Here is a 24,720-nt window from a genome sequence, read left to right on the forward strand (position 1 = left end):
CATGAATTATGTTGAAAAAAGAGCATGGGATACAAACAACTCCAGTCAATTACATAATATACAATATCATTCCCATCGCATCTACCTCGGTTACAAAAACCACATTCTATAAACCTAGATCGCAAAATAGACGTAATCCTCACAAACAAGCAATTCTCAGAGTGCGTGTGCTTTAAAATCTTTCAGAATTTACCAAATTTAATTAATCTGTAGTGACTTAATAAATTTATTTACTTGCATTTAAAAGCACTAAGCGAATTTCTTAATCTAAAAATAATCTGAAAGTTTTCTGATTTTATATTGCGTCCAAAGAGGCCTTTTTGTACAGTTTTGTGAAATCGCAAAACGAAAACAATAGTCCTTCAGGGACAAAGCCGCTTTGGACTAAAAATCTGAAGAGTTTCAGGTTTTAAATTACGTCCAAAGGAACGTTTTTTTTTAACGTTTTGTGTGTTACCTTTATTAATTAAATATCATGATCTTCGCACTTAAACCATACAATTCAATTCAACAGCCCTATCGCAAAATAAATTTAAAAGAACATATCTTTAGAATTTCCGTGCTTTAAAATCTTTGAGTTTGTTAATCACAAATTCTTTAACGTTTTGCAAAATATGAAATAGATAATAAAACAAATTCCAAATTAGGGTTTCTCCGGATGCCCATATTCGGGTGGAGGATTATGTTATTCAAAATTTGATGGTTCTAGGTACCGATGTTTTATCACAGTTCGAGAAACATACGATTCTTCATTATTTAATTTCTTTAAATATAATACGGGGCGATAATATGTGGTGGTAAAAATTTGAAAAGTGATCCAACGCATTTAAGTTTTCTCCGCAAAATTCGAAAACGAAATTAATGGCAAACTTCTGGAATAATAAAAATATTTTAAATAAATTTTAAATTTGTTTACTAAGTATTTTTCGAAATATGCACGAACAATAGTAATAATATCGCAAAGAAATAATTTCAAAAATTCAGTGATGATACACTTTATTCTCTCTCTGAAATCTAAAATTTGGTACCTGCAAGACATTTTTGATTGTTACACTTTGTAATTCTGACAGCTAAATAACAAATTTTCAGAGTGACGTTTATTTAAAATAGTTCTGACAAGCTTAGTTAATTATTAAATAACTTTCTTTAATTTAAATTGAGTGAAATTATGAAACCTTTCTTAACTTTTCAGAGAAAATTTTCCAAGTAGGGCAAAACTTGAGAATAAATAATGAGAACTTAGTTTATTTCTCTTACTTATTACTTTTTTCTATGTATAAATAGTACATATATTGCATGGAAAAATTGGAAACTTCTTTTATTTCTTATTACAGCTTGACACTTGATCGCGTTTCGAATTCGATAAGGTTTGTAGCCTTGGAGAGGATGTTGCTAGAAATTATCTTCCTTACATGTTCATCGCTCAGTCGTTTTTTGTTTATTATAATTATTTTTTACTATTAATTTCTAATTCGAGAAAAACTATTCACGTGTAAATGTATTTTCGAACAAAGCGATTATTCCCAGAACAAAAATTCGTAACTGAACTTGCATTTACTTTTTGACAAGTACAAATACAGATGTTATTAACATAAGTTAATAACGTCCTGTTATTAACATAAGTAATAATGTTTAAATCTTTGGCTAAGATTTATATCACACTGTAAATTTGTTACCCCCATTTATAGATTTTGCGTTAGTTTTTAACAATAATGAAATTAACGTAAACTCGGACGTCAAATGATTAAAATCTTGAAAGCATTCTATTCCAACAAATTCATAAATGAAATGTCTCTGCGGGCCGCACAAAATTGCTTCGGGGACCGGCAGTTTGAGACCTTTGGTTTAAATCATTATATATAATCTTTTTTATAATACTTTTACAATTATTATCATCATTTATTTAAATATTTCAAAGCACATTAGGATTATGTGTTAGCAAGCTAAGGAAAGGGACGCCTTCAAGAAGTCTCTGATGGTTCCCTGCTAACACGTATTTACAGAACATATATGGGGAAAATCCCGCAAATTCCAGTCAACCATAGTTTCGGTAAAATTTGAACAGGAATCAACAAGTCAATATTTTTTTAAAACTCTTTTTTATCGTATACCCATATAATACCTTTTATAAATATGTGAAGTATCTTTGTGACTAATAAAAGATGTTTCTAAACTTATGTGCCTCACTGCAGAAACAGTCGATTTTTTAAACTTATTTTTTAGCCGCTGCTTCAAGTTTTTTTTGAATGTTCAGCATAACATTCTGCTGTCGGACAAGATAAAGAGCTAATTACTTTTAAAATATATTTCGAAATATATGCATTATATTTAAATTATTCTAGAAGAATTATAATATTTTCGACAATATTATCCGGTGCTAATTTAAATTATTTTTGAAATTCCAGGAATATTTGTTAATCATTAAATTATACAAAGAATTTGAAAATAAATAGAATTAAATTATACAAAGAGTTGACAGGTCATATAAATCGATTTCAATTTAGTATTAATTTAATTCAATTTAATTTTTGTTTCAAATTCTTTGTATAATTTAATGATTAACAAATATTTAGGGTAAATTATTTTATGAGGTGACTGTAATCTAAAGTTTCTCATATTGCAAATTTTAAATTTAATTTTAAGTTTTCAAAAGTTCATTAAAAAAATTTATGAATTTGAATGAATTTTAATAAACGTATTTTTCGATTTCGTTTAGAGAACGTGTTGAGTAACATGAAAGCATAAATTTAATAAAAATGTAAATTTATCATTTTTATGAATCTACTAAATCACATTATTTTCTTTATCTGATTTAAATTAAAATAAAAATTTTAAAATTGCTTTATGGAAAATAAATGAAAATTAAAATTCTTGAAGGAAATAGGTACAAAAACTAATCTCTTGTGAAAGCTTAAAATAAATAAATAAAATAGAATACAATAAAATAAATAAAAGCTCTTTTTTTTTTTTTTTTTTTTTTTTTTTTTTTTCGATTTTCTTCACGAAAATAGTTACCATGCGTCTTTCAAAACAGCTGTGCCCCAGTTAATCCTAATAAACGACGTTCTACTGAAGAACTTCATATCTTGCTGTCTTTATCGTCTGAATAAATAATACGACAGTTATGTTTACTTTAAATTATTTATTACGCAATTTTTAAATATTTTTATTCTTTAATCTGCAATTGCATCAATATAAACTGCATTTCAAAACTGACGATGTAAATAAATAAAAGTAAACAAAATATCTTGCAACTATGACACTTCGGAAATGCATTCGCCAAACAGGAAGCCAAAATTCGCCAAGGCGTGACGTGGCAACCCTTCGTTTCGTCAAGATACATCGGTTACTATGACCACGGCGCCAAGAGCAGACGATATTTTTTCCGCAGCTGATAGTGTGTTCTGAGTTCCTGCGACGCAATAGGCGAAACTTCTGCTGACGTTGTTGTGATTTAACACAGTTTTATTAATGTACAGTCACTGATTTTCACAGTGTGGAAATTACCATGACTTTCTTAAGTCGTTGATTGCGTGGAGTTACAAATCGAGTGATAGAATTGTGCATGGAAGATAAAACGGTGCGCTGACTGTCCTACTTGTTGATTCCGGCGGGGCTATCGAGATCTTCCCGGAACGGTAAAAAGTTCTTCGAGTCCATTGGGAGATTTTTCTGGTGAGTACCTATACTGTTTATTTTCGTTAAAAATGATAGGTAGTTTTCCGAGTCAAAAATGAAGACTGAAAAATCCGAGGCAAACATCAGGATATCTGCATAAAAATACAAAAACATTTTACACGAAATCCGATGCAAGGAAGAAAGGCAAAAGGTAGCTTATATATTAACTATATTTTGCTTATAATAAGGAGTAGGTGCTATAATTTTTTATGACATTTTCGAAAATTTTAGAGAATCTTGATAAATAATTCAGGCTACATATTTTTGCTTTAATATCTTGGAAATGTTTTTTTTACTATCGCAGAATCAGGAAATGATAGGAAAAGCATTGAAATTATGACAACAAAAATGCTATTTATAATCTAAGGAAAAATTTAAGGCTTTTTGAAACCAAACAGAATTAAACGTAGAATATAATCGTTGGAATTTTAAGCAGTTTCTTTTAATACAGTAGGAGAAATGATGCACGTATTCTGTAAGACAGAACACATTGTGCAAATTTCTCGAATTAACCATTTCGAACTAAATTTAAGACTTGAGATTATGAAGCTGTTTTACAGAGAAAATGTTTTGCAGATAAGATAACCTTACGTTCATTAGCTTGATTAAAGGCAGTCTGAAGAAACATAATTTAATAACCAGAAACCCGTAACTTAGTAAATAAGTTTGTTGTTAATGTAAAAGTTAAACATTAGTTGATAAGTTAGCTTGATATATTACATGATTAAGAAAGGCATAATATTCAGATACTTTTAAAGAGGAGAAGAAGAAATATTGCATACGGGATAATACTTTTAGGAGTAGTGTTTGATAGTAAAATATGAGAGGAAGAATGGAATTCCAAATTTCAACGTAAGAAAAGTGAGTAACATTTTACTGAGCACGAAAAAAATTATAACTTTTAAATATACATTAATATATACACACTTGTCTTCGCAATTATTATTCGAAGTTAATAATTAAAAAACATTTATTTAGCGAGAAATTGTATACTGCAAGCCTTTAACTAATAAACAAACACTTTTGTTAGAATATTCGGCAATCACTTAAAAACCAGCCATGTTGCCTAAATGGGTTAAAAAAGAAGTGCAGTGCAGTTCTTGTAAAAATGCAGAAGATTGATTCCACATGCCAAAACTTAGGTAGACAGGTGCTTTTCAGGAATTAAGTCAACCAATCCAAATCATGTCAAAAATTCTGCAAATCATATCAAAATCTTTATCTATATCAAGTCTTTATTTATTTAAACAATTTCTTCCTTCATGAGTTTTTATACATGCATACATATACATATAAGAGCACTGGATGGTTAAATTAAAGTGACCACATTTTCATTGAGACAAAGCGGGACAAATGGAATGAAATGAGAATTATGATTTAGTTATGAAAGCAGACCAGTAATTCAAAACAATATATTTTATTTAATATTTTATTATATGCATTCATATACTTGTCTATAAATACAAAAATACATTTATTATTAACAATTGGTAACTATAAAAATATTTGTAAAAAAAACAATAATTTGAATATTATTTTCTTTAATGAACTTAATATTTTATTAAAAAAATATGATTTTCTTTCACAGTTATATTTTTTATCCGACTCAGTACTTTGCAATAGATTCGGATAATTTCTTAAAATGTCGTGAAACTTCTCACATGAATTGATCAAATTATATTTTAGGTTTAATACAGATTTTAAAGGATTAATGTTCAACTGCTTTTTTTTTCAATTGTCTGTATTTTATTGATACTATAGAAAACACTTTCTATAGTATCAATAAAATACAGACAATTGTTGTTACATAGAATAGTATGTTCTACAATTTTCAAAATATTTTCACAAGGAATATTATTCTGTTTAAAATGAAGGAATAACTCCGTCCAATTTTTTTTTTTTTTTTTTTTTTTTTTTTTTTTTGTCTGTTTCCACATTTGCAGACAACCAAAATTTAATTTTTTCATCAGTAACGCATCTTTTTACCAATGACACCTCATCAAAAAGAACATTTTCGCAAGTATTGTTTTTCGGAAAATGGTTACGTTTTACCACATATTCCCATAAAATCTCCTTTTTTAATGTCACCCAATGAAAGTTTTTAATAGCCTCGAATTGAACTGTCCGTTCAAGATAATCCAAGCATTTATTATAAAAACTTCTGACTTCTTTCAGAAAACCAAGTCGTTTAATATGGCACCTTGTTCTTCCAACCTAGTGATGTCCTTTCAAATAACTAAAGGAATGTAATCGTTATCAATTCTTCCTCGCAATTTTGTTTTTAAATTATTGATTTCATTTGACACTTTTGTAATTGAAATTTTATCCCCTTTATTAATTTTTACAGCATTGTGAAATAATGAAATAATATAGCTTGCTTGTGGATGAATTGAAGCCAAATTTGTGATGTGTCATTTTAAAAAAAGAACAGCAATATTCTTGGACATTTATCTTGTGATAAAAAGTATGATTTTATTGGTTCGTATATTTTAAAAATATTTTCTACAATTGGTAAAAGAGCTAGCCATCGTGTTTTGCTGTAACCAATAATTCTTTTATATTCGATTTCTGCGCTTTCACGCAAGTCCTTCAAACTTTCAATACGCACAGTATATATATATATAAATACGAATAAATTTTTGCAGTAATATTGTCAAGATCCACTGGAAAGTAAGTCAGATGCTGTTTGAATAGTACTGTGTAGAATGTGCGCTGCACAATCTACTCCAGTATTATATATATATATATATATATATTTTGTTCAAATATGCGTTAAGTTTCGTAAAAACGTTTTTGATGCTTCTTCTACCTTTTCCACCAAAATTTGCGTTAGTGTTATCCTCACAATAGGCAATAATTTTATTGTTCAAATTATTCTTTTTTAAAATAGTACTTTTTGAATCAAACATTATTTCTGAAGTTTCACCCGGCATTGAAACAAAATCTAATATTCTAATTTTAACTCCTGTTTCTGGATCAAAAAGCCTAACAATTGTGGGAAATAATTTTAAATCTTTGTGGTTGGAAGCATCATAATATATGGATATAAATGTGCAAATCTATTTCTTTCTGCAATTGTGAAAACGAATATAGTGAGAAAACATTACAAATAATTGCTTCGGCTTTTGTCCTTGCACATGCAAATTTTTTGTCGTACAATGTTTTGATCATTTGCGACGTATAATCAGTTGATCTGAAACTTTGATTGTGGTTTATGGTGTGGAAAGCAAATAGCCTTTCAGCTAATGTTAGCTGTTCCTCCGTTAACAACACATATTCCTTGACGAGACGTAACGACAATGTTCGAACACCACCGAGTAAATCTAACTCGTTACATCGCCTAATTTAGTTTACTCTGCATGCATTTTGTTTGTTTTTTATTTCTTTATATTCACTATAATAATTAATAAATAATAGGTAATATATTTTACAGTACATTTAAAATAAGAAATGCAGATGTTTTTTAAAAAGCGGGACATTTTTAAAAGTCGGCGGGACAGTCCTCCAAAAGGCAATACTGTCCCGCCAAAATCGGGACGTGTGGTCACTTTAGGTTAGATTGGGGGTTTTCTTAATTTTTGTCATGTGTAACATAAGCGTACGAGGTTCTCTTCGAGAGCATCCACTACGAAGGCATCCCTTTTAAAGAAGGCATCTTCATGTGTAGTAAGTAGATAATCAGCCAAATGGATATTTTATAAGGCATCATTTGAAATATATTAGATCAAAGTAAGTTAATGCAAACTGAAAATTGGAGATTGTTCTACCATTTCCATCAAAATAGTGTGAAAACAATTTTTTTGTAAATAATTTTCGATGCAAGAACGAAGGAAAAATTGTTAGAGCTGTTAATTGACCACTGTGTTTTCCCATAATTACATGCAGTGTTTTCCCATAAGTACATGCAGGCAATAATTTTTTCCGAAAATATTTTCAAAAATTGTAGCCTAATTTGATTTTCTTCCCTAAAAGAATTTAGCAGTTTTTGAATCTACATTATTTTCAAGAAGATTCATAAATCAGTAATCGAAAGCAAAATGGTTAGGGGAACTATATGATTTTTATTTGATTGAGATGTACCGTACGAGAACTATGTGTCTAAAGGGAGTGTTGCTTCTATGGAAGGCTTTAAGGGAGCGAAATTAGCTTTTATTTACATTGCACATAGGGAAAATCATAAAGTCTTCTTGCAGTAACCCTTTTGAAGGAATTTAATGCCGGTTTTAACGATGTGTTACGGCTAGTGTCCGTCATTTCAAAAAAGGAGAGGTCAGTGTTTAGCAATTTTAACGACTCGGCCACTAGTTAACTTGTCTAAGAAAGTAATCCACAAAGGCATCCCTCTCCTTAACCAGATACAGACAGTATGCTGTCCTGTATTCAAATAAACAAGCTAAATAACTTTGGGACTAACTAAACTTCCGTATTTTACCTGTTGCTAAATTAGGCCAGAACTTTTGTGTGTGCAATTTAAGGTTTTCCTTGCAATGTATTACAGATCTCCGTAAATTAAAAATCACACAATTAAAAACTTCAGAAATAATGCATACCTTACCAGCCTGACATTAATTCACACTTAGGAAGAGCCTGACGTTTTTAAAATATTTTTAAGTACAAAAAAGGGGAATAAACAGATTAAACACTTGAAAAGCGGTTGCATGATGATTTTAAGCTGCATTGTGGTAACATTGATCCTCTCTGTATAGCTGTTTTAGGTGTATATATATATATATATATATATAAAGTAAGTTATAATTAAAGTGAGCTTGTTCAGACCTAGAACCATGATGTAATTCTTTGAGAACCCACGTTCAGCAGATTCACATTTATGTTTTGCACATTGCATTGCTCAATTTGAGAAAAATAGATGCAGCACGTTAGCAGAACATAAGCAAAAATGGGAGGAACTAGATTACGTTAATGATAATATATTAAAAATAATGAAGCTACTTACTAGTTTTCTTAGCAAGGGACGTAATTTCACTTAGTCTGATAGAAATTTTGATTTTAATATAACTAAATAAATAAATAAGATTTTATTGTCGCTTTTATCATTATGTTAGTACATTCATCATCAATAACTATTATATAAAAAAGCTAACGGTTTAATTATGTCCCTGTATTCATTACTTGGATGCTAATTTTAACCTGCAATAGAAACCAAAAGATGTCTCTTCATGTTATGTTATCTTCATCATTTCTATCTTGAGTCTTCCGTTATTTGCAGTAATGCTCTTTTTGTTTTGAATACTGATTATTTGTAGTAATGCTCTTTTTGTTTTGAATACTGATTTAAAATTTACGATTAGCAGGATTTATATGCGCGTCTTATGTACGTAAATATTCTTCAGCATCTTTCTTTGGTAATTCTGTTTTCCTTTTGAATTCTTTAATTCTAGAATATCTCTTTTCTGGATTATAATATGTCTCCTTTAGTAGCTTTTCGGCTTCTTTTTAGCTAAAAAGGAACTTTTTTTTACATCTACATTCTGCACAATTTCCTTTTCCTATTTATTTTCCCATTTTTGGAACTTTTTCATGATAACTTTTAGTTTCTTTTTTTTTTTTTTTTTTTTTACATTTACATTTAACACAGTAAATCAGCATTCCGATACCAAACTTCTTTTTAGCTTTTATAATAAGTTTAATAATAGTTCTACATATTCTTTCTCTTTTCGTTGAATTTTCAAAAGGCATGTATTCTGAATTAACTTTGGACATAATCTCTGGTATGACCGCGGTTAATTGGGAGTTTATTGAACAAAGAAGTTAACATTAAAAAAAAACTGTACATAAAAAGAAGATCATTTTGAACTTATCTCTTAAATTTTACGTTACAAAAAAGCATCATTTACCTCAAGTTTATAGTATTTTATAACGGTATTTAAAAACCTTGCTTGTGGAAACCTTCTGCATTCAACTCGAAACCAACTTATTTGAACGCGTCTAGACTGTTTTTTTAGGCTACTACACCAATTAGAGCGCATATTAGCGTAATTTCCAGATGGTAAATTATCTAACGTACAGGGTATATGGATGGGTATCTAACGTACAGGGTACACGGCCGTTGAAAAAGAAATGAAGTGATAGGAATGGGTAGAAGGTTCACTTGTAAAGCTATATTTAAACTCTCAGGAAGGCTACTCGTAGGTGCGACAGAATTCTCGGTTATATATCATAAAATATTTGAAATGTTGTTAACTATGCAGACATTGTGTAATCAGATTACAGGTTGTATGTGAGGGTTATGTGTATAATTTATACACAGTATCGTACTCAATAATTTTTTGTTATGTGTAAGATAAATTTCTAACTTTAATTTGTAATAGTTCCAAAAGGCTTCTTATTAATTTGTTTATTTCTTTTCTGTATCATAAAAAAGAGTCGAATACTCATAATAAATTATTCTCAAGTACATCTTTTCAAAAATTAATCCATGTCGTACTATTTTTATAAAACAGTGGTCATTGGTGATCAGGAATGCTTTAAGTTCTTGCACTAACTATAGCGCTGTTGCTTGTTCATCATAATTAGTTTTCCCAAGGGAGTAATGCTGTTTAAAAGTTATTAAAAGGGAATGTGCTACTTAAAGTTCTGTGCGTGCATTTACCATGCCCTTTTTGAAAATCTATCATTCAATTTTTGCATTTTAATTTTAGTTTGAGTGTCAAAGGCCATTTTGGCTATTGGCAAGGCTTATTTCAAAGGCCATTTTTAAGGGCATCGAAAAGATTCACAAAACCGTAACCAGAGACGTAAATTGTATTCCAAAAAATGACTTTGTAGTTGTCTTAACATGTTAAACGTTATTATAGCCTAACAAAACTTGTGTGTGGAAGGGCAAATTTCATAGTTTTAGGGAAGAGGAATTCAGCCAGCTTTTTATTTACCTATTAAGTATTTAGTTTTATTTTAAGAATATAGAAAACTACTTTTCTGTCGGTATTTATCAACATAGTCTATACTTTTTCTTGTTTGATTTATAAAACACATTAAAAAATAACCTAAACTTTAAAAACTGTGTAAGTTTTTCTCGTGTTTTGTGATGAAAGGGGGGAACGATCGTCTAGCAACATGGTAAAAGGTGGTGTATGAGGAGCAAAAATGTTGAGAACCGCTATCCTAAAACTTTATAGACCCTCTGTATTTACTCATAAAGAATGGAAAACAAAACTGATAGACTTTAAATTAGAAAATAAACATATTAACGTCATTAATAGAGTTTAGAGAAGCAGAGCAGACTATGTTTTGGGGGGAAGGGAGAATTATACCATGCAGTAAAACCTATTTCGAAAATTTGAATTAATAACTAAAAATAAGAAGAAAAGGGAACGAAAACTTTCTCAAATCTTATTGAACTGGATGGATATCTTAGAACAGTCTCAATTATAGGACATATTATCATAAGAAGATTCAGAAATTCCTGCATGCTTTTCAACCATGATTTCATGTATTTTAGACGTAATTAAAGAGTTTGTTTAATCGAACATAGGAGTCACGGGAAATATATTTACCAACGCTAGAGGAGCGCTACATCAGGATGAGTTAAAATTAGCGAAACAGCGCACAGTTTTAAGTGTATCAGAAAAGATGTTAAATTTCATTATTTTTGATTTTTATCCAGTTCTTTGCTGTTGCTTGTTATTACTGCTACCTGAGTTGAAAATTTCCCTGTATACGTTTGATGAAAAGTATACCAACAGAGAGAGAGGGGATGAATATCTTTTCTGAATCTATAACTGTTTCTGAATGCGGTAAATTGAGCGTTTTTTAACTTCTTATTCATTCACCAGCAATAGTTGCGTTATTTCTATGTAAACGATATAATGTAATGAAAGTAGGTTCCATGTTATTAAGCAAATCCTGTATTTATTTATGCAAGTTAAAAATCTTAGCCATGCCCCAATACAACCAGTTAAAATACGTAAAGTAGCGCGTTCTGTTATAAATTTTCCAAAACATTCCTGCCTTTTCCGAAACTCTTCTGATGTGCGTTTTCTGCCAACTGAGACATTACTGTGTAAGGAAATGGCTTAACGATGCGCCATAGATGATTCTTAAAATATTTCTGGTTTTTTTATGAGACATAATGCTTTTTATCCGTTTTACATTTTATTTGAAGAATAATGAAACATTTCTTTTAAATAAGTTAAACTCTTTTAATAAATTTATATTTGGAGCCTTTTTCACATGGCTGTCGCAGTTATCAAGAAGAACGCTTAATTTGTATTCCCATTTTCAGTAGCATACCTAGAATTTTATATAGAGATAGAGACAAAAAGTAAGGAATTTACAACTTGTAATGTTGCGCGGCCCCAACCTGCGCGCAACAATAGTGGTGACTGCTATGAACAAAGTCTTGAGAAGGTTTAAATCTCTTTTTATTCAACTTTAGTAATTACAAATATCTGCTCTTGACGCTCACAAACTACGCCGACCCAGCGGTAAAATAAAAATAAGAAACTAAAAATGAATAATAACAAGTTACTACCTACGAGGCTCTCTAAACGTAACTAACCTAACCGCGTTCTAAGATACCGCTGATATTTCAGCAAACTTCTGAATATTAAGTTGAAAGATTCAACTATCTGCTGAGGCAAGCACACAAGCCGAAACACGTGGTTCTTCAATTTCTACCTAGCCACCTCCATGCTCGTGAAGCAAGAAAGCACCGTTTCGAACTCGTTTCCCTTCTATTTAACTCAGATTACTTCCGCTGACAATTTGAATACTTTGCGCGTTCTACTAAAATTTACATACTCTGGCATTGGCAATTCAAGGGAAAAGTAAGGCTTGACAGGAAAGATAGTTTAAACTTAAAATAAATGTTAGTTAAAATAAATATAAACCCTACAAACTTAATTCACAAAGACACGAAAGAAATGAAATTTAAAACCAGTAAAACCCAAAATTCCTATAAATATGTAAAAAAATCAACGACTAGTCATTAAACCAGTAGAAATATAGAGAAGGGAAACACAAAAATAACAAAAAATATATAGGCAGAGAAATGCAGTCCAAGGCTGGTTCAACTAGAGGAATGCAATTAACTTTCAGCAGCATGTTGCGCGGAAATACTGTTAGGATAACTTGTTTAAAAAAATGTGATACTATATATATAAGATGGATAGATCACGAAAATGTGTTTTAGGAGGAAAGGAGGTGGTAGAAAAACATAAGGTGAATTTGAAAGATACAGTTCATCCCTTACGTGTATTCTCTTCATTTTTACTTCAGATTTATAGAGTTTAGGCCTTAAACATAATTTAAATGCCATTGAGTATTTTCTTTGTTTGAGTAGGGATCTGATCTCTTGTAACGTCTTTATGATTTCTATTTTTTGCATTTCTTCCGACTATTTTCGGAGCTTTTTCTCACTGTCCTGGACGATGGACCAGCGGCCGAGCGCTGAATTCGTTGAACACTGGTTGGTTGCATGAGCGTTTTAGTGGTTTTCCCCATGTCTTCTTGCGCAGATAACGCTTGCATGTTTTGCCATAACCAAATAAATAAACTGTCTTCGAAGATTCTTGTTTCTTCGCCTAAGATTGATTACAATATGACTATAGACTCTCTCTAAGAAAATCATAACCGTTATTAGATCATCCTTAACTTGTGTGAATAATGACTTTTTTTCTCTTTTATGTATATTTGTCGCTTTAAACTATGGTCATTTTAAGGTGATGGTTATATGTGAATTGCACTGCGATAGTCAGGTAATTATTTTATTTAGTATACCTATTATCTTTGCACAGTGGCGTAACTAGAACCTAGAACTCTTGGGCCCCTCTGAAAAAAAAAATGTGGACCCCCTATTAAATTAACAGTACTCTACCTCCCAAAATTCGATGATTCCAGGAGCCAAAATTTTAATGATGATTTTGATGATGATCAAAAATAAATGCACTTCATCTAAACTTACTTCCTTGAATCATTCTAATTTAATGATCCGATCTCTGAAGGCAAGAAGAAAATGACATCAAAAATTTAAAATTTTCAACTAAATATCCCGGTCAGTTTTTGTTGCACAGAAGTCAAACTTCTTGTAATTTATTTTTTTTTTTCCCCCATGAGTATAACATTTTCCCAAATATAAGACTGGAAGAAAATTTAAATTTGGTTATATGTCGAAAATTGTGTTTCTTTCCCTTTTTTTTTTAATTTGACATTGCCAAAACATTTTCCGTCCTGGGAGACTTCTGAATGGAAAGCTATGACTACGACCAACGACTGCGAAAATAAAGATCGGGTAAGGACTTTTAAGCCGGGTAAGGGGGTGGATACATATTTTGCCAATTGCAATAAAAAGTGAAGTGCGCAACTAGCTATTATAGCACTTCCATATACGAAATTTCAACGCTGTACGGCTAATCGTCTTTGAGTTATGCGAGATTTATATCTCTATCTCTCTGCGTACATACGTATGTACGTATATGCGATATACAGCATATACGTACATAGTAATACAGATGATTACAGATGTCACGAGAAAAATCCCTTTTGAATCCATTATATATATATTTTTTTTTGGAAAGGAAGAGCCCTTTATTCTGTTGGTACGTACAGACGTCACGAAAAAACCGTCCAAATGGATTTGGGAACGGTCAAAATGGATATTTCCGTTGAATTATGATATCCGACATTTTGGTATATGTAACACTGAATTTACTTTTATGGGGGTACCTTGTCCTTGGTCATAGTATTTATAAAAGAAGGCGTCTTCTTTTAAGTTTAATCATGTGAATGTAGTTCAGCAGAACATTCAAGGCCCCCTAAGCCTTCGGGCCCCTCTGAGACGGCATTCTTTGCATACCCTTATTTGCGCCACTATCTTTGCATTAAATTTACACACAGACCTAAGATGTGTTCGCATATTTAAGAGTTGATATTTAATTAATATCATTATGTAATCGTACGGCTGGCAGTGTGTCAAGATATAAAAATCATATATTCCAGGTTGCATAACCATACTGTAGGCAGGTTGTAAAATCATAGGAAATTATATATATAAGATAAAATCTCAGATAACATATGTAAGATAAAAATATGAAAGCAAATTTCTAATCCAAATTTGGAATAACCCTTAATTCTTCATTGTAATGTGGGTATTTCCTCACTAAATTCTAAAAATAGTAATTTCTTATAATAACTTCCTTTGGACTGTGTCATTTCTAGATTAATCCATATCATATGACTTTTACATAACGCTCTGACGAAATCAACTAACATAAGCGTGTAGCCAATTATAATTTTAAAGCTTTATTTATTATCCAATCAAATAGTATTCACACCGAAACTGAATGACTTGGAATTATGAATTCTGTTGAAACCAAAACTTTTGATCTGTGTCTCCCAGTTTTCTTATGAATACGACATACACTTTTCTGCGTGTTAGCCTCAAACCAACACACCGCTGCCGGCTTTTCTGTATCATCCATTGTCTGGAGATGTGCTAAGCTTCCAGAATTGTGGGATGCGTGTGGATCAGAATCTGTGTCTCAAAATTAGTTGCCCAGTAATAAATTATGGGATATCTACGGCTGCGTTTGTCTGCAAGTTTTATGTTTCTAATTCCCTTTAGAAAATACGCAATAAATAATAGATATGTTTCAATATCAGAAACATTCTTCTGCATACCTAGAGACTCGGACTGTAAATTTGTCAAGTATAACGTCCTTTTTTTTTTTGTATAATTTTATTGTATATTAACTCCACTTTCACTATATAATGTTTTAATAATTTCAGTTTCTTTCGAAAAGTGCAATTGGGTTTAAATTGTCCCCTGTATTTTTGCTAAAGGATCATTTCCGGTAATTCACAAACTCCATAACGCAATGTTGATGGACGGAACTTCCAAGGACTTTTACAACCTCCGTTTTAGAAAGAACATTTGAACAAACATTTTGAGTTTTGAGCGCCTCAGTAGCCCAAGTTCGCAAGGACAATCTCTTATGTGTATTATTTGTATAGCTACTGTGCTGTACGCCGCACATGCCATGTAGTGGTTAGTGGCACTGACTGCCGTGCCGATGGGCCCGAGTTCAAATCCCGAAGAAGACATGGATGTTTGCACGCGTATAGTGTTCGAGCGACGTGGGGGGATCTCAAAATACTCGAAAGTCCTCTTGAGAGTTTGGTGGTAGGGGAAGGTGGAGACTCTCGGACCGCCCCCTCCCGAGGTCTTTATTCTCAGAATTGGAACGGAAGCTTAATAGCTAAGTTCCGAAATACCTGAATTACCTGTGGTACTACAAAGGTGCTGGCCTAGCATTTTAACTACGCAAAAAAGCTCTCCAATCTATTACATATAAGAAGGAGATGAAAGATTTAGAATTAATTTGAACTAAATATGGTAAATTTTCTAACAAGGCAACATAAATTAAAGACAACTGAATCAATACCTTGAGAAACAAAAGAATTGTTTATATCAAGAAGACATATCTGGATGAGTTGTAAAATAAATCGTAAAATTTTAAATAATTAAACAAAATATATTTATACAGAATTTTAAGTGTTTAAATTTTAAAAAAATATATAAGGATAAAAACTGCTATTATCTAAAATCAGTCATCAAGATATAACCTGCTCCGACGTGACTCGAAAGTAGGTATACAGTATATAAAATAGATTAAAAGTCAAAATGAACTAAACAAGAGGAAGAAATTTATTAATTGAAAATTTTTTAAATTAGTAACTTAGGAAACCGAAGTTATTAAAATTAAGGCAGTGGAAGAAATGAAAATTACGTAATCGCGTCTTAATAATTTAATCACTTGCCTCCTTTTTTTCGTCTTATAAATCATTTTCTAAAGTACGGAAGGATCTAAAATTATCAGACTTATACGATATCATGCATAGATTATCTGTGTAAATTACTAAATTTTTACCTATGTAATTTCTGCCTAAGAGGAGAGATACTTTCATGTAGAACTTTGTAAGAGAAACTGTTTCGTGTACACGTTATATAAGGGAAAAACACGAAAACGCCACGTAGTCAGCCCGTTCGCTGGGATTAGAAACCTGCACGGAACTACCAGTGTTCAGGGACTTTGCCAATCGGCCGCTTTGCCAATAGGCCGCTTTGGGGAAAAACAGTGTAAGGGAAACTAAATGTAAATACAAAATTTCTGTCCTAAATTAACAAAAATTAAGGTATAGATATATAGTTAATTAACTAATTATTATGATTTCAAACTTTACTATAACTTCTTTCCGTAGTCCTTACCAGAAGGTAAATTAGTTGTGGAGCATTAACCCGAGAGTTGAACGTTTTTGTGTTAGAATTTCTGGAAAACTCTTTCTGGCAACAGAACTTTTTTGTTACAACTTTTGGCCAGATCCTCCAAAGCTTATTCCGACTAAAAGCAGCCATTTTGACAGCCGACGTTAAATATGCGCCGTTAATTACTCAGACTGCGTAAGTATTATATTTTGTGTACAAAGTTTAGATTCATGTAACGAAATCTTAGTCAGATGTTTCTTTTTAATATCTGCAAATGGCGAAGTTTTGTCTCACAAGTAGTGCTTTCTCTTAATTTCAGGAGTTAAAAGCTTGTTTTAACCTTCTTAAGACTTCAAACTAGAGTGATAACTCGCTTGTCTATCGAGAACATGGAGTTAAATACAAGCATATATTGAGTAAGAATCATACAGATGTTTACCATGTTAGTTTGTTTAAGTAAATGCAGCATACGAGGTATATCTGTTGAAGAAGAGAGATGCCTTCGTAGATTAATTTAAAATGAAACTGCCTTGTATTTATGTTATACGGAAAGAAAAAAAAATACTTGCAAGTAAAGAAATAAATTCTGCTGTATTCCATCTGTTTCAAAAGATAAATACACATTTTTAAAAATAAGGCAAGCCAACCAGTGGTCGAGTGGTTAAAATCGCTGAACACTGATCTTCCGAAGCGGGTTTAAATCACGGCGAAAGGGCTGGTTGCATGAAGGTTGTTTGATATTCTCCTCGTTTTTCCCATATGTAATATGTATACGAGGCAGTTTCCCTGAGAATGTCCTCAACGAGGGCATCCCTCCCCTTAGGCAGATAGCCCTTGAGTACTTTACCGAAATCAAATAAATCAAACCAAACTTAAGCAAGCAAACGTGGAGGAGTACTGTGTTGCAATATTCGATGGGGAAAATATAACAGGAAAGTTGCTGCGGTAACATCGCGCTTCGCATGATAATTCGGCTGTAATTATTCGGTTCGGATCGGTTTAGTATAATTTATGTATAATGCAGCGAGATGGCACTTGGGGACCTTTTCCCAAAGATCTGACATCTGAAGGTGAACCTTCTGTGAGCCTGCAGTGATGTTGAATATATATTTTTGTTTCTCATAACACATTAATGAATACTCAAGAACGGTGCTATCACACATGTTTCACTCTCTTACAGCTTATTACGTCGTATCTCAGTTTACATTCTTTTCATCGAACAACAGAATTTGCACCTTCTACCGAGCTACGACCTTTGGATTCTGAACATCAGAATCTCTATAAGATGACTCTCTCTATTGAATGTCTAAACTACCTGGAACATGACTGGTCGTCTTAGAGTTCGTTCATTTTATTACCATGGTCTATCGGTCGGCTTATGCTGCTATTACAATATTCTTCGAGCCATCAAAAGAGAACGCCAGAATTATAAAGAATCGCTATTCCAAAACTAAGCACACCGCAGTAATTTAAATATTGAAATGTGTTCAAAGGAGTATGTATTCGATATTTGATTGTAGAATTGTTAGATTATTTTGAAACTGGAGACGTGAAAACTGAGCAATGCCTTCCCGGGACTCGAACCCTGGATCTGTCGAATACGCCTCGAGTATGCTTCCAATTACATGACGAAGACATGCTGAAAGGAGGGATAAAATACTTTATGGGATGATCTTTAGAATGAGGAGCTTCTAAAATTTGGATGCTCGCTTAACAGAAGCTCTGATTTTATTTATCATCGCCAGAAGTCTTACATTTTTAGTTGTGCTTGTTGTTTTAAAGCGGCATACTTTCTTTATGAGAATACGCCATGTACGTTAAACACAATTTTAATATCTTTGCATCTGCGGTTAGGATCTGTGACGGGCATCGCTTTTGTAAGTCCGCAGTTTAGTAGCAGGCTTGACTCATGATAGAAACCGGTGAAGAAAAGGGACATTGAATTGACAGAAATTAATCATTCCCTCTTTTTTCGAACTAAACTCTTTCCTTTTTCTTTCCCATTTAAAGATCTTAACAATTATAGAGATAGAAATACATGATTTATTATGAAAATATATGTATACAGAGAAATGTGAAATTTGTTCGAAAGAGTCAATTTTAAAAAAGACTGAGGAGGAATATAAAGCATCATTATTTGAAACAAAATTCGGTTCTTCTATTAATTTTCATGTAAGCATTTAGCATTTTAAAAATTAAGGGAGAAAACCGAAAGCCAAATAATTTTGCACTGAGCAATCCAAATGGGGAAAACATCTACTTTTTCAATACGTTTAGCCAATATAGTAACACTCACTCAGTCCACTTAAAAGCGGGTAACATCGCCCGAGGCCTTCTAAGAGAAATTGGCGTACTTGATTTCCTCATAGATAAAATCCAAACAATATCCACGTAGCCAGGCCAGTTTGCCAGTCAGTCGCAGGATGTAGTGGCCAGTTTCCGTTATTGAGATTCAACAAATTTCGATCATAAGATCTTATTATTTACCAACACAGTAGAATACTGTTTATCCGAACACTGCAGGAGAGAAGTCATTTCGGATAATTTTTGAGAATTAATCTCCTCTTGGATAGACATTTAAAAAGTCACCAATTTTGCATACATTATAGTACTGGGAAAATTAGTTTTCATTAAGTATGTGGGTAATGGCTTCATTTTTAACAACAAATATAGATGCATAATGATGAGAGCCGATTCATGAAAAGTAGACTGATGGAGTGAACAATGCATAAAAGATTTTAACAGCTATAGTTGCGAAGCATCTTTTCTACATCTTTATAACAACTAAATTCGATGGAAGAAAGAGCAGCAAGCGTCAGCAAATAGAAAGGAAAAAAGCGAGAAAAAGAGAATACGACTTTTTTGAGACGAAACTCCAGGTAAAGAATAAATCAGTTCTGGTTCAGCATCATTCTGATTGGTTACTTTGTTTCGCAAAATTTAAAGGTATTTTTAGCTGAAGCGTTATGAAAATGTTTGCGTCGTTAGTGCAATGTAAAAATCAGGTGAATAGGATTAATTTTTTAATGATTTAATAGAACGGTTTATTGTAAGAAGTTATTACTATTTTTAGGATGAAAAGGAAAAGTAACCAAATAAAAAAGAAGATTAAGAGGCTATTACAAATAAAAGTTAGCATTTTATGTTATCTGTTTACTTTAATCCTGCATGAATATTTAGCTCTAAGGAAAATAATTGTGGTTTTTTAAAAGTGGTAATAATTGGTTTCTGTCGTCGTTAATTCAATATTCAATTTGACTATAAATTATAATGTTGTGATTATGAGAACTAAAAGCAACTTTATAGATAAACAGTTATTATCGTTATAAAGAACCTGGATTTGGACCCAGAAATTATATAAAATGTATGCCAAAGTTTTACCTCGTTATCCTATAATAGCAAAATTACAGATGTAAAAGGGTATGCTATGAATATTAAATATGACTATGAGTCTAAAAGCTTTTTAAATTATAGTTTGAAACATAAAAATATTAAGAAATACTATATACAATATTTTGAGATTGTTGACTGTATTACGATGTATTGCAGTATAGTGTATAAATTGATTCAAAATCTGACACGTTCGAATTTAAAGATGAGTTTTAATTCTCCCTCCTTCTAGCATGCCTTTCATGTAACGGTTGCAGACTCAGCGCGTCGCGTGTTCGAAAGATCCAGGTTCGAGTTTCGGCGAGGGCAGTGCTTACTTTTAACGTTTCCCACATTAAAAGAAAACCTAATGACTCTACAAAGTTCAAATGAATGACAGAAGTGTACGATTTGAACGATAAATTAAAAATCATTTCGACAGAGAAGCGGTCTGTTTTTTACAATAGTTTAAAGTGTGACCCAGTTTTCCTCGCTTTAGGAAGACCATTTTTGTGTGCTTTGTCATATTGAATAGACTTATGCTAGAATAATATTCTAGCTGTTTATTAGGAAGCATCGAAATTTTATCTCATCTACAAAAATAAGAAAATAAGCACCTATCTCATGGCCTAAAAATGTTTTATTTACTCAGTAGGGGAATAATGGAAAAAATATCTCTCCTCGTGGAGTAAGCTAAGGGTTATGTCATCTCATTTTATCAGCCGATATTAGTGTATCGTGATTTATCAGTTGATGGGAAAATAATTTCATATTGAATTGGGTTATTCCTTCAAAACATCTACTAGTAAAATTTGCTGAAATTAATGAAATTTTGAAATTTAATTCAGTAATACCCCATTTTTAATTATTAAATTTTAGTAACGTCATGTAAGCAATTGAAAAGCATCTGATATGTACATCACATGATTTCCTTGTACGGAATATTAAATTATACGCATTTTCCCTGCATTTCATTTAAACGTATTGAACTGAATTAAATCTACTTCGTCGATATCCCATAAACCACAATACAGAAAATGCGCTTTTTTAAAGCCACTATTTTTATTTACCATAGCGATACCCTGGCGCTAGGTTCACTTAACAGCGTTACATCTCATTCATTTTATAGCTCAGAATGAAAAAAAAATCATCTGAGTATTATATAATTGTTCCCACATGTCCTATTCAAATACTATAATAAATCTAAAAAAATGTATAAAAGAAATTAAACAAATAAAAAATAAAGTTTTTCATAGACGATTCAACGCTGCTTACCTAATGCGCATGCACTATTCGTAAACATTCTTCTCTGTCCGAAACAGAGTAGCTATAGTATTTTCTGTTAATATATATATATTAACTTATTTCCTCGAATTTCATTAGAGATACATTTCTCATTCAATTAATTCAGTTTTCACTTCTCTGCAAGGCAAATATAATAAAAACTCAAAATATCTTCATTAAAAAGTGAAAGATGTAGAAAAACATAAAGCACCAAATACAGTTGAAAAAAGTTTAAAAACGTTTCTTACAATTAAAATTACAAAAACAAGCAATTCGGCCAGCGTCCAAGAAGATAGATTTATCGGTGCACAAAACTGAAAGTTTACTTTTGGTCTCATTCGGCAAAAAGGCACTGAAGGCGTAGAAACTGATTTAATCTATTGTGCACGCTATGCTGAGTCAATATGTGGGATAATCTAATAACTTAAATGATAATTCCAGAATGGATTAAGCATAATTTAATTCGCAATAATAAAAGAAGACGTTACTTTGTTGTTGCGAAGCTTAGTTTCTGTAGATTGGCAACAAATCCACTATTCCGCTAAGTTTCAAATTCAAACAAATGTGGCAAAAAATTTAGGCTTAGCCGCACTTAAACAACTTTTAAATTTTTTGATAATTTTACAATTATAACAAGTTGTTTGATAATTTTACAATTATAACATGAAGGTTAACTAAAGACATAAAAACATTAACCCGACAACATAATTCAGTCATTTTTAAAGCAAAAATTGCACAATTTACAAACATATAAGAATAAAGAAACTGAGCTCACTGAGCCGAGTGGATATATATATATACATATACGTTTGGTACGGCCATTTGCAACCAAAATAGAACGTGCACATCTACATGTTATAGCAGTCCTATATACAAAATTTCAACGTTCTGAGACTACTCGTTTTTGAGTTATGCGAGATATATACATACATACATACATACGTACGTACGTACAGACGCCTTGAAAAAAATGTGTTCAGAATCCATTTTAAATAAGTTTTATAATTTTTTTGGGGAAAAAGAATGCTTTATTTTGTCCTTACATACAGATGTCACGCAAAAACATCGTTAAATTGCATTCGATAGCGGTCAAAATGGATATTTTCGTTGAAATATGATACCCGACATTTTTCGCGATTACTATACTTACTTTTTACTTCGTTCAAGGTAGTAAAATTGCTATGCATAAGTTCATTTCTGTAAATATCGTTACTATTATTTTTGACGAGTTTAAAAGAAAAAAATATAGTATAGTGCCTATAATTAATTGAGATTATCATTATTATTTCTGTGATGTTGGGGTGAACGAAACTTCTTCGCTGATTTTAGCATAAAATCATTCAAATCTTTAAAGATAGATCTGTTAATATGTAACACAGTGATGGACAAACGATTTTGGAATTGGCTAAAGTAGAAAAGAAAAACTGTTAGCGGGCTAGTGTAATTTATTGTAAAACTTTAAAATATTGCAGTGCAAATATTAGTATGATGAATGAAATTGCAAATGCATTTTTAAAAATTCCTCAAATTTACGTTCAAACTCCGATAATTCTGAGAAGTGATGCTAAATACTCATCACTCCGTATGTTTCTAATAGAATTCATCCTAATGCTCATGGCACAAAACACGTGTTCGCATAAGATGAAGTTCACATAGTACTAATTTTCTAGGTTTGAGTATTAAATTTGGGAAACTTGCTTTCGATAAGGGTTTTTAAACCTCTTATTTTAGAATACTGAGAAACAGCTGCTTGAGATGATCGTTTGATTGTAACTCAATTTTAATTCAAGCTGCAAATCCAGTCTCACTGCTTCACAATTACGTTGAAAGCCATGGTGAATGTATCCAGTTCTGTTTGAATGGCATTAATATTTTGGAATCTGCGTTCAAACTCAAAAATGCAGTTTTCTCATAATTCTTAAGCTTGTCTTCATCCTGTGTTATTGGGTGCTCCGTTGGTCGCAGTATTGCATATGTTTGTTACATGTGGTAATTTCAGTGTTGAAAAGCTTTCTAGAAATTAACGAAAAATAACATATTCCTTTGTAGCTCCGTTTAACGAGCATGCATGCGATTTCTTCGGTAATTTCAAAGTTCTCGTTGACATCTCTTATAATAATACTAATTGCGCAGTAATCATTTATATCAGTGCCGTCATACATAGCTATGGAGCAGAATTTAAAGGGCGAATCTTTGACTGCACATTTGACTCGTGATGCCACATTTTTATTGATGTCTTTTAGAAGTCACCGTTTTTTGACCTAAGCTCACAGTCTTAAAATTCGTTTTCTTGTCTGGACATACATCACAAACTTTGAGGATGCATTGTTTAACGAACTCCCCATCACTGAGTATGTAGAGTCATTTTAAGAAAGTATTTTTTATGCTGGAGGCGTGAAAGATGTGGAGTGCCGTCGCCGGGACTCGAACTCCGGACCTCCCGAGTACGCTTCGAGCGTGCTACCTGTTACGCACCGAAAGCATGTTGTAAAGAAGAGAGAAAATAACTTACATACTCCGCCTTTTAAAAGGTGATTGGATGAAGGTACCCAGTCGCCAAATCTTGGTGGTGACTAATATCGTGCATTACCTTTTAGTTCGGGTGCCACTTGCAGAGTCATAAGGGTTTTTTATGTTGTAGACGTGAAAAAAGTGCAGTGCCGGGACTGGAACTACGGACATCCCGATTACGCGTTCTACCATTTTGCCTACCCCTTATGTAACATGTTATGGAAAGGTTCCGATCAAGAGCCACGTGGCTCTAAAAGGAGTTGTTGCTGTGATTAAAAGGAAATTATCTGTTTAACGAACCATGTCTTCGTCAAGTGGAAAAGATATCCTTTTAGAAGCTTTTTAAAATCGAAGATAACATTCTCAGAATGGCGTACTGGGCCATGGTCTTCTTTTAAATGTGTCCAACTCTGTTTCACGACCTATCAGTATGGGAGGAGACATCGGATAATAGTATTATACCTTTAGTTTATCGTGAGCCTTTTTTCTCAGCTGAAGAAACTAGAACTAGATAAATGTTCTTCAGTTTAAGTCCTAGGAATCCTTCCTCCTTAGATCATAACAAGTGTACGTTGTTCTGCTTTGGATGCTGTACACAGGGCTTTGATTCAGCCGAAGCCCACATGAACTCGTCTCCGACACTTCTCAATTTTTAC

The 24,720-nt window shown here is 32.1% G+C and overlaps 1 protein-coding gene across 6 annotated transcripts in view; it reads left to right on the top strand.

Annotated features, from left to right (window-relative positions):
• Positions 1-3,343: 3,343 nt before the first annotated feature.
• Positions 3,344-24,720, top strand: part of LOC118190443 (uncharacterized) — a 495,778-nt gene continuing 474,401 nt past the window's right edge. For all 6 annotated transcript variants that reach the window (XM_085810552.1, XM_085810555.1, XM_085810551.1 and 3 more), the window contains exon 1: positions 3,344-3,675. The gene's annotated coding sequence lies outside the window, so the exon portion shown is untranslated. The remainder of the gene's footprint in view (positions 3,676-24,720) is intronic.

This window comes from Stegodyphus dumicola, chromosome 2 (genome assembly GCF_044657685.1).
Source record: "Stegodyphus dumicola isolate Sdum_Otavi_A_Nest chromosome 2, ASM4465768v1".
Classification (NCBI taxonomy): Eukaryota; Metazoa; Arthropoda; class Arachnida; order Araneae; family Eresidae; genus Stegodyphus; species Stegodyphus dumicola.